Source organism: Sapajus apella, unplaced genomic scaffold (genome assembly GCF_009761245.1).
Source record: "Sapajus apella isolate SASKATOON/1434 unplaced genomic scaffold, GSC_monkey_1.0 scaffold2, whole genome shotgun sequence".
In the NCBI taxonomy this organism is placed as follows: domain Eukaryota; kingdom Metazoa; phylum Chordata; class Mammalia; order Primates; family Cebidae; genus Sapajus; species Sapajus apella.
The window spans coordinates 66,972,654-66,983,997 of NW_022436942.1; the positions used below are offsets into that span (position 1 = coordinate 66,972,654).

The 11,344-nt window shown below is 46.8% G+C and overlaps 1 protein-coding gene across 2 annotated transcripts in view; it reads right to left on the minus strand.

The window, feature by feature from the left end:
- Positions 1–11,344, minus strand: part of SSH1 (slingshot protein phosphatase 1) — a 76,530-nt gene that overhangs the window by 48,478 nt on the left and 16,708 nt on the right. The gene's annotated exons all lie outside the window — the stretch shown is intronic.

Here is an 11,344-nt window from a genome sequence, read left to right on the forward strand (position 1 = left end):
GGAGTTCAAGACCAGCATGGTGAACATGGCAAAACCCTGTCTCTACTAAAAATATAAAAATTAGCCAGGTATGGTGGTGCATGCCTGTAATCCCTGCTACTCAGGAGGCTGAGCCACAGAATAGCTTGAACCCAGGAGGCAGAGGCTGCAGTGAGCCAAGGTCGTGCCACTGCACTCTAGCCTGGGCAAGAGGGCGAGACACTGCCTTGGGAGAAAAGAAAGTAAAAATAATGGTCTGGGAATTAATATTTCTGGGTTCCAATTTACATTCTACCATATATGTTCTGACATTCTCTTACAGGGTTCTGTTCATTCATCCAAACAGCCAAACATTTGCAGGGTGTGGAGCACCAGGCTAAGCCAAGCCAGCGCAAGCACTGATAAGGGCAAAGATAGCCACTCTCTTTAAGGAATGGGTATATGCGCTGGTGATCTGGGTGTCTGCTCTGCTACACAGAAACAACAATTCTTGAAGAACAAAAATAGTAGGTATAGAAACATCACAGTATACAGTATCATCCAAATGCCCCTGAATTCCAACTCTGGTCATACATTGAAACAACCTATCAGACTTCTAAAGCACATTCAATGCCCAGGACCAGCCTCAGCAGAGTCTAATTTGGAAGGTCTATGATGAGCCCTGGACCTCCACTTTTTAAAAGTTCCAGGGAGCTGAGTATGGTCTGTAATCACAGCACTTTAGGAGGTCGAAGTGGGAAGATCACTTGAGCCATGGAGTTCAATTAACCTGGGCAACATAACAAGATCTCATCTCTAGAAAAAATAAAAATAAAATTAGCCAGGCATGGTGATGTATGCCTGTAGTCCCAGCTGCTCAGGAGGCTGAGATCGGAGAATCACCGGAGCCCGGAGAGGTCAAGGCTATGGTGAACTGCGACCACACCACTGCACTCTAGTCTGTGAGACAGACCTTGTCTCCAAAAAGTTCCAGGGGGTGCTTCTGATGCACAGCAAGTTTTTAAAACCTCAGAATCAAATAACATCATGGCCAGGCATGGTGGCTCACATCTGTAATCTCGGCACTTTGGGAGGCTGAGGTGGGTGGATGAAGACCAGCCTGGGCAACATGATGAAAACTAGTCTTTACTAAAAATACAAAAACCAGCCGGGCATGGTGGTGCACGCCTGTAATCTGAGCCACTCCGGAGGCTGAGGCATGAGAATCACTTGAACCCCGGAAGTCGAGGCTGCAGTGAACAGAGATTGTGATCCTGGAGTCCTCACTGCATTCCAGCCTGGGTGACAGAGTGAGAATCTGTCTCAAAAATAAACAAACCAATAAATAACATCAGAAGACACAGAGAAAACAGGTTTCTCCATGGGCTTCATAAAGATACCTCTCACATAGGTACACATCAATGTTTTCTGCTGGTAATAGATAACACCAATAAAAAGGCATGGTGCTCTCAGAAGGTGGGTGACGTGATTTAGGTGCAATGAAGGGAGGTCATGCTAGAGTCAAAAACAAAAGAATACTCTCTTTGGAAGCAGTAAAACAGACACTAGTCTTCTACTACACACTTTAAGAGACTCAAATGTTCTTCTTGTCCTCTAAAGGAGACACTGCATCATGACAATGTGAAATGATGACAGCGATAGCAAAAACAGATCGACCTTTGTTGTCTAGAACAGACATGGGGTCTCGCTATGTTGCCCAGGCTGGTCTCCAACTCCTGGGCTCAAGCGATTGTCCCGCCTTGGCCTCCCAAAGTGCGGAGATGGCAGGCATGAGATGCCTGCTTTATATGTCAGTTCCTTTTAAGTTTGGTTAGCGTAACTGGTTCCTCAGAACTTGGTCATCCCTGAGTGAACTTATAAATTCAAGTTTCAGAATGTCCAAAGCTAAGAAACAAACCTCGTCCTTACAGTTGAGCCATCGCACTGTCAACATTACCAATTCTCAGCACCTCAATGTCTGGTATACTAATACAATCAGTGTATATTGTTTTAAGTAAGTAAATAATAGCTTCAATCTAAATGATATTTTCTAGTTTACAGAGAGTTTGTCCCTACATTTTTCAACTTAATTTTTACAATCCCATTCCTCTGATGAAACAACCCCACCCTGGGCAACATGGCAAAACCCTGTCTCTACAAAAAATACAAAAATGAACTGGGTGTGGTGGTGTGCACAAGCAGTCCCAGCTATTTGGGAGGCTGAGGTGGGATGACCACTTGAGCCCAGGAGACAGAGGTTGCAGTGAGTTGAGATGGCACTACTGCACTCCAGCCTTGGCGACAGAGGAAGATGTCTCAAAAAACGAAAAAAGGAAGAAAGGAAAAGAAACAGCCAAGACTGGGAGAAGATAAATGACTCGTCTGTGGTCATTTGGCTAATAAGAGGCAGAATGGGGCTGAGAAAGTTCGGCACTCTTCCTGAAGAATCCATAAGTCAGAGAGCAGGAACATCAGACCAGCAGCAATAGCAGCAGCATGGAAAGCTGATCGAGACTGACCTCACGGCCACTCTCAGTGAGGCACTGGACGGATTCAGAACCCAGGCCTAGCAAAGTGAAGTTGATAAAGGTGTAAAGGAGATGGAAGATTCACTATTTGAAGAGAGATTAGCTGAAGACGGCAGGTGGGATGGGAAATTCTTTCCATGGTTTTCCCACAGGTTCTTCCCTCATTTGGAACTTGTGTTTAAAGGCCACAAAGACCCTGAGCTGGGCCAAGGTCTGGTTCTTCCTCACTGTGTGCCTTGCAGTGCAACATGGCAGGGCCTCATTTCAAACATCATTCTTCAGAGCCTAAGAAAACAAATAACTCTAGGAACACACCTGTCAACCGGAGCTCCCAAACTGTACCCCCCTAAACACATATTGCTGAGCACAGAAAAATTCCAGCTCTGCAGAGCATTATACTTAGGGAAAAGGGTCACAGACAAGAAATGTTGGCAGGGCTCATTACAAATATCTTTGCTGCTGGGACATGTATTGTTTGGCTAGAAGGCGTAGGCTTCTCTCAGAGAGAAGGAATGTCCAAAAGTATTTCAGACAGTAAGCCACGTTCTCTGAGCCAGTTACACGGCTCTCCTTCAAACCAACGGGTAGCGGCAAGCAGCTGAACCCAACAGTGTGCTCGCAAAAGCAAGATTTTTTTTTTCTCCCTAAATAAAGACAGCAAGTGATGTGTCTTGGCTTGGCCGAACAAATCTTAAGATGGTTTCCTGATGACCCCAAGAGCCCTCAGGCCCCACGGACGCTAGAGCTAATGCATCTTCCTCCAAGCATCTGTTCCACCAGGATCTAAGCCCCCTTCAAGAGGGCAGAAGGTATAAAGGCTGCACTGTGAAGGGAAATGCTATGGCAGCAAAGACACCCGAGCGCGCCAGAAATAACAGGCACCCGAAGGAAATGTTTGAGACAGCTCAAAAATTCCGAGAAGAGATTATCCCAACGATCCCAGGTTCTCAGCCCTGTCTTTGGTATGCAGCTCCATCCCACAGTCGTTAGTCACCGAGTCCTAACTTTGTCAGGGGCCCCTCCTTCCAGGTCTCTCAGGCACCACCCTAGTTCTGGCCCTTCTCACCCCCATGAGCCAGGCGACGTCCCCCCAGCCCCACTGTGTGCCCAGCTCTGCGCCGCATACTCCAAACGTCCTGGCAGGCCAGGGCTATTGAGAACATTCACATGTTGTTCTCTACCCATGCTGTCTAGTATGGAGCCACTGGCCAGATGTGTCAACTAAACATTTAAGATGCAGTAAGTGTGACGAAGAAACTGGGTTTGTCATTTTATTTCATTTTAATTAACTTAAATGTAAGTTAAATTAGCCACACGAGGCTGTCAGCTATGATTAGGACAACAGAGCTCTGGAAGCTTTTGGCCTGGTGAGAAGAATCAGGACGAGGACGCCCCCTCCACCCCCCGCCACTGCCTCTCACCCACTCCACACAGCCCCTAACCACTGCTCTCATGACATTCTTTCGCGGCCCCAGAACTTCAGCCATGTGACATCATCTATAGATCACAGTCCAAATTTCTTATGCTAGCTCTCTATGGTTGCCACGATTAGCCATTATATGTTGTTAACCTAAATTTCACTCATGTGCTATTCCCTGACCTCAGGGGCTTAGAATGTAGTTAGAAAACATACTTTAAAATAAAAACCCTCCTTGTATTACCTCTTGCACTATTTCTCCTGTTCTCCACTTGACACATCCTCTGCTCTATCCCCAGCTGTAACACTGTCCCATTAAAGCCTACTGGGTTCTCAGCTCATGGCCTCCTTCCTCCCATCTGCCTCCTCACATCATGCCTGTCTTCCAGTATTCTCCAGGAAGCCTTCTCTTGTGGCCCCCACTGCCAGCTATAGCTCCTCCCTTTCAACATTTTCTAGCACCTCCTCTCACTGTGCAGGTGAAGACACTTAGGCTTAGGGGTTAAGTCACTTGTTCAAGGTCACATACAGTTGGTCCTCTGTATCCACGGGTTCCTCATCAGTGCATTCAATCAACTGTAGATAGCAAATACAGTATTTGAGGGATGCTGAACTCTTGGAATTAGAGGGTTCTGCGGGTGCTTGAGCATCCACGGATTTTGTTATCCTCGGTAATGGGGGGTCCTGGAACCAACTCCCTCAGATACTGAGAAAAGACCGTCCTTAGTGATAGGAACCCAAGTCCCCCGATTTCCAAATCGTGTTCCCTGATCCATTTATTTACTAACTAGTGGTGAAGCCATCTTCCTGCCAGTATATTTTAACTTCCAATGGGATGTGAGGGCCAGAATACACATACTTTTAAAATCTTCCTCTGTGCTTGACATACAGTAGATTCAGTTTAAGTGCTGGTGGATACACTGGCCAAGCTGTGCCCCTCTCTGAAGCCAGTATTCCAAGAGTAACTCACCCTGGTAATCTCTGTACCCTGGGCACACTGAGCACTCCCCACACACAGAGTAAGACTGACAAAGACTCACGGCATCAGTGCTGCACATGAGTTAAAGCCACGTGGAAGTCAGGTCATGTCTTCCTGGCAACTGAATGCTTCAAACAACACAACAGCAGCTAAGTTCCCCACATCACCTTGAGTATCTGGAGAGCTAGGGCTATGGTTTCTCTGTCCCAGGATCCCTTTCAGTGCCCAGAAAACAGTGGGCATCAATACCTGTAACGCCAATAACATCTTCATTGAGTGCCATGCTAAGCACATCAGGCATGTTAACTCCTTTACTCCTCAGTGTCCATCTCTCAGTGTTTTATACATACAGAAGCTGAGGCTCAATTAGCTGAGTGGGGTAGCACGTGCCTCTAATCCCAGCTACTTGGGAGGCTGAGGCACGAGAATCACTTGCACCTGGGAGGCGGAGGTTGCAGTGAGCCAAGATTGCGCCACAGCACTGCAACAGAGTAAAATTCCGTCTTAGGAAAAAACAACTGAGGCTCAGAGAGGTTAAGTCACTTGCCCAAGTTCATGAGACGGAGAAGCGGGGAAGCAGGAAGAGGAAAGCAGGAGTATAACTCTGAAACCTCTGCTCTCAGGCACTGGCTTTCAGCTGAACCGACACCTCCAGAAAACAGTGTCAAAAAAGTCCACTTCGCTTCCCAACATTTCAGACCTAAAACCATTTAGCTGGGAAGGGCAGGGCAGGCATCTGAGTTAGGAAGGGGGTGTGGGATCCCAAACTGGGGTGTCTGTTGGCAAGCAGGGTGCAAAGGGCATCCGTGCAGGGAAGGGTTGCAAGGGAGACAGGCTGCTCACAGGCAAGGACTGAAATATTAAACATTAATGGTAATATTAATATTTATAATATTTTTATATTATTGATTATACATATTATATCTTATATATAATATAATTAACGAAGTAATGTTAATATTTATTGACATCCTAGGGATGACAGGAGTCACCAAATGGGTGAGACAAAACTAGAATGAACCCTGAGGTGCTATATTGGAATTGAAGGTGTCAGTTTGAACTCAGTTTCAATATATTGAAATAAATGTAGATGCATGTGTGTGTGTGTATATGCGCATACACACAAACGTTCCCTAGTTCTGCCCATTGAGAGGCCTGTGGTTAGCAACACCCCAACAGCAATATGCAGACCTAGCTTGGCTCCTAAATTTTATTTTCTACTATTAAGGAACCAGGGCTCCTGGGATAAAGGACTAATTCCAGAGGCGGGCAGGGAAAGTATAAAATGAAGCCTGGAGCATCTGTTGCCAGAAAGCAAGGAAGCACTTAAAGAATGATGTAGACATGCCAAAGGGACACAGAGGCCAGCCTGGATGACATCCCACTGCCCAGGGCGAGGACAATTTGAGCACTGATGTTAACAATATAAGTAACAGATTATAAACCACTGAATAAAATAGAAAAATACAAATAATTGAAACGGACATGGGTGGCACACAGGATGTTAACATAATTTTAAAGTATCTCTCCAAGAAATTCTTCTTAATGATAAAGGGGAAAAGAGTAACTGTATAGTAGAAAAGCCTGCTAAAACCCACCTTAGTGACCAAAGTGAATGTCGCCATAGTGGGACAAAAGGAAATCACGTGCCACCTTATGGGATTCAAGGACGCAGCATAACCTGAGTGCTGTTCTGGCCAAATATTCACGGCCTGGGTGGAATGATGCAGGCACATCAGACACACCCACACTGAGGGACACTGCAAACTGACAGTCCTGAGCACAAACATGTCCAGGTCATGGTCGAGTGTGGTGGCTCAGGCCTGTAATCCCAGCATTTTGAGAGGCTAAGGTGGGAGGATCACTTGAGGTCAGGAGTTCAAGACCAGCCTAGCTAACACGACAAAACCGTCTCTACCAAAAATACAAAAATTAGCCGTAGTGGAGCACATCTGTAATCCCAGATACTCAGAAGGGTGCGGCACAAGAATCACTTGAACCCAGGAGGCGGAGGTTGCAGTAAGCTGAGATATATCACTGCTGCACTCTAGCCTGAGCAACAGAGATTTTGCAATACACACACACACACACACACACACACAAACACACACACAGTCCACGCCACAAGACTCAAAGAAAGGTTGACAAATGTTCTAGACTGAAGGAGAGCCAAGAGACAGGACAACTAGATGCAACGGGCAGTCCGGAACTGGATCCTTTTGTTACAAAGGACAACGCTGGGACATATGGTGACTCTTGAATGGGGTCAGAGGACCAGACAGTGGGGACGCATTACAGTCAGTGTCCTGCGTGGATGGTTGGGTTGTGGTTCTGTGGGAGAACGCCCTGTCCTATATTCCAAGGGTAATGGAGTAGCAGGTTGAAAATCTACTTTCAAATGATTAAAACAAAAAGTTATTTGCACTGTATTTGCGATTCTTAGGTAAGCTGGAAATGACTTCAAAATTAAAGAGAATTTTTTATCCATGTAATATTTTACATATCTATGGAAGACATATTAGTATTTGTTACATGCATAGAATGTGCAATGACCAAGTCAGAGGATCTGAGGTATCCATGACCTTGAGTATTTATCATTTCTATGTGTGGGGAGCATTTCAAGTTTTCTAGCTACAATTTTTTTTGTTTTGTTTTTTTTGAGACAGAGTCTGACTGTGTCACCCAGGCTGGAGTGCAGAGGTACGATTATGGCTCACTCAGGACAGCCTCCACCTCCCAAGCTCAAGCGATCCTTCCACCTCAACCACCCGAGTAGCTGAGACTATAGGTATGTACCGCCACCCCTGGCTAATTTTTTAATTTTCTGTATAGACAGGGTCTCACTATGTTGCCAGGGCTGGTACTGAACTCCTGGGCTCAAGAGATCCTCCCACCTCGGCCTCCCAAAGTGCTGGGATTACAGGCATGAGCCACCACACCCAGCCAAATTTTTTTAAGTTATTTTTTAGAATTCCACTTAATTAGATTTTGGTAAAATACTACCTGTAATTTCTCTTTATTAGTAGGTGGTAAAAGCTTCAGATGATTCTACTGATCACTGCCACGGGCAAATTTCCTGACTCTCCCCTTGTATCTCTTGGATACTTTTACCCTCACCAAGCAAGACCTTCCCTGCCTCAGCACTGTTTTCCCTCTTCGTGTTTTCCAGAACAGAAGCAGCCCTGCTTCATTCCCAGAGCAGAAGAGAAGGATGAAGGGCTCTGCCCTCCCAGGTCCTTCTGGTCTGTGTGTGTCCCAGTTTTGAGGGCCTCTCACACACACAGCTCTGGACCATGGAAGACCTAATTTTAGCATTTTCCTGCTTGGAGACCACACATTTGGAACAGCAGGGGCTGACCTGCCCGTGCAGGCCTCCCATTGTGAAGGGCACTTGAAGCCAGGATACCGCAGCCCTGCAGGATGTGACTCAGCATCCTGTCTCAGTGCTGGGGCGGCCAGCAGCTCTGGCACCAAGCACTACTGCTGACCTCACCTCTTAAGACCACAAATACCCAAGGTAATTGGTGGGATAGGCATGCAGCATCAGCTCTCCCTGTTAAGACAAACTGTCCATCCATTACACTGGGCTTCCTTGTGAACACCCACAGGTATCTATCAGGAAGGGTTCCTCAGAGGAACTGACGTGCTGGTATTTTCAGGACACCATGAATCAACAGACCGATCTTGCTTCTCTCTTTGCTTTGACTACTAGGAAGCTCAAAGTCATATCTGTGGCCAAATTCTAGTAACCATACCAATGTTATGCTATGTATTCCATGAACAAACCTTCCCCTTACTTCATCTTGTTTTCTTCTGCTTTCTTCATGTCCCAATTTTCTCGCTAATGTTAAATTTTATTGTTCTCTCTGAATGTTGTAAGGTGTTTCAAATCCTTTTTGGAAGCCACTACTGTAGATAAAATACACGTTATCCCTGGGGGATAAGGACTCTCTTTACTTAACACAGAATCCCTGACATTTGGCAAAGAACCCATATTTAGGCACTAAATACACATCAGCTGAATGGATAAAGCCAAAGCAAAGTAAAAACCACCACCATTACCATGTTATTTCACAAGAGCTTCTTCTCCCTTCCACCTCTCGTGGTGGGGCCTGGCCATTACGTTCCTTAGGGAGGCTTCTCGTGGCCTTGACTCCAGACCTAAAGAGCCACTCCTAGACTCCTACTTGCAACAGACGCAGCGTGGCACGGGTGAGGCTGGGCAGCTGGGAAGTGACAAGTGATTTCCAGATGCTGCAGCCAGCCTGGCTCTTTCCAGACCACACTGAGGGCGCCTTCCTGTGGGAATTCTGACTGGGCCCAAATTTGGGGAAACATGCCTCGAGGACTCTTGGCAAGTGCGCGCCAGGCCTGGGCCGGGAATGACTTCTGCGGGCACAGAGAGAGACCAGGCATTTCCTAACACGAGGCCTCTGGACAGCTTTCTCTGAAACAAAGCCTTTTTAAAAATAGCTTCAAAAGTAACCATTCAAGAAAAGAAAGAAAAAAAAATCTGTAAGAGTAAAGGCACTCAAGAATGATGTTTCCCAGATAAAGGCCTGGCCCAGGTTTCAGAGGAGCTTGCGGGAAAGCAGGTCAAGGCTGGGTTGTTTTTCCTCTCAGGTGCCACTTGGTCAGCCTTGGTCTTTGGAGGGGAAGAAGTGCAGCAGGAAGGGCTGGCACTGAAAATGACGGTTACCAGGTATAGGCCAGGGCCAGCCACCGTCCACAGGACAAGACCCTCTGGAAGCCTCAGGAGGGCCCTGAGAAGCGGAAGGCAGGTGGCGGGCCCAGGGTCAGACATGCAGGTGAGTGAGCTAAGTGGCAAGGCCGGTGCCCCATCCAGAGACCTGGCTCTGGCCACACACAGGGTCTCCCTGCATGACCTCTGTCATTTATGTGGCAGTCTATCGTATCTCACTGCAATTCTGCTCCCATGCTGCGGAGCTGGCCCACGTGATTTCCTCATCAGCACATCACCCTGCATCCTGACACTGACTGCACCCCCAAAGTGGGAGCCTCTGCACCCTCCAGCCCAATCGCTCAGTTTGCTTTGAAAATGGCTCCTCTCAGGGGCTGGGCGCGGTAGCTCACACCTGTAATCCCAGCACTTTGGGAGGCCGAGGTGGGTGGATTGCTTGAGGTCAGGAGTTTAAGACCAGACTGGACGACATGGTGAAACCCTGTCTCTACTAAATATAGAAAAAATTATCTGGGTGTGGTGGTGCACACCCACAATCCTAGCTACTCGGGAGGCTGAGGTAGGAGAATTACTTGAACCCAGAAGGCAGAGGTTGCAGTGCATGGAGATTGTGCCACTGTACTCCAGCCTCAGCGACAGAGCAAGACTCTGTCTCAAAAAAAAAAAAAGAAGAAAATGGCTCCTCTGGATTTTGATTAATCCTATTTTGATTAATTTTGATTAATCCTGGTTTCTCATTTTCAGTCTTCCTTGAAGCAGCACGACCCATCTGGATGTCCTCCTTGTCTCAGGAATTTTCTAATAAGCTGTCTAAATCCAAAGATCTGACCACAGAACAATGAATGCCAAAGATGAGTTCTAAAGATGTGAGTCCTTTCTTTCTAAAGGGAGGCTGCTTTGTGTGTGGCTCTGCTCCTGAGGGTTAAGCTCTGTGGAGGAGGAGCTGGGTCCCAGCTGAGGGTCACCTCCTCTTGGTAGCCTCTGGTTTTCTCCATTGCAGGGTCAGACCACAGCCATGATCCAGCTAGACCCCCATAAGCGCGTGACCTTGCTCTCACCATGGGAATAAAACTTGTGATGGTCAGTTACGAATCCACAGCAAATGATGAACAGCACAACATAAACACAGATCTAGACTGGTGGGTCTGAGGACTCTCATTCTTAAATTTGGAGGCCATGATCTAATCTTGTCTTTTCACTTTACACAGCGGGAGACAGAGACCCAGAGAAGTGAAGAGGCGTGCCTTAGCTTGCACAGCAGATGACACAGCTCAAGACAGACCCTAGGTTTTCTGACTCCGTCTCACAGTTTCGCCCCATTCATCATGAAGGTGACTGCTGGTACCACTGCCACCTGTGAGCTGAGCTTGCATGCACATTCCTGGTGTGCACACACATGCGCGCATGCTCCTGCAATGTGCTAAGTGCACAGGAAGGAGGCCAGGGCCCCAGGGCGTTCTTTTGAAGTCTAAGTACTGGTATTTCAAAAGTTTAATGAAACCTACTAGGCTCTGAGCAAAATTCATTTTAAGTTAACCTTAATGAAAAGTTTAATTAAGTTCTGACAGAATTAACTCTTCACGTCTCTGTCCTCATTTGTTCCCATTCTAGAATGAGTTTTCAAATTTAAAAAATATGTCTTTCGGAGGCCGATGCGGGCGGATCACAAGGTCAAGAGATCGAGACCATCCTGGCCAACACAGTGAAACCCTGTCTCTACTAAAAATACAAAAAAAAATTAGCCAGGCATGGTGGCAGGC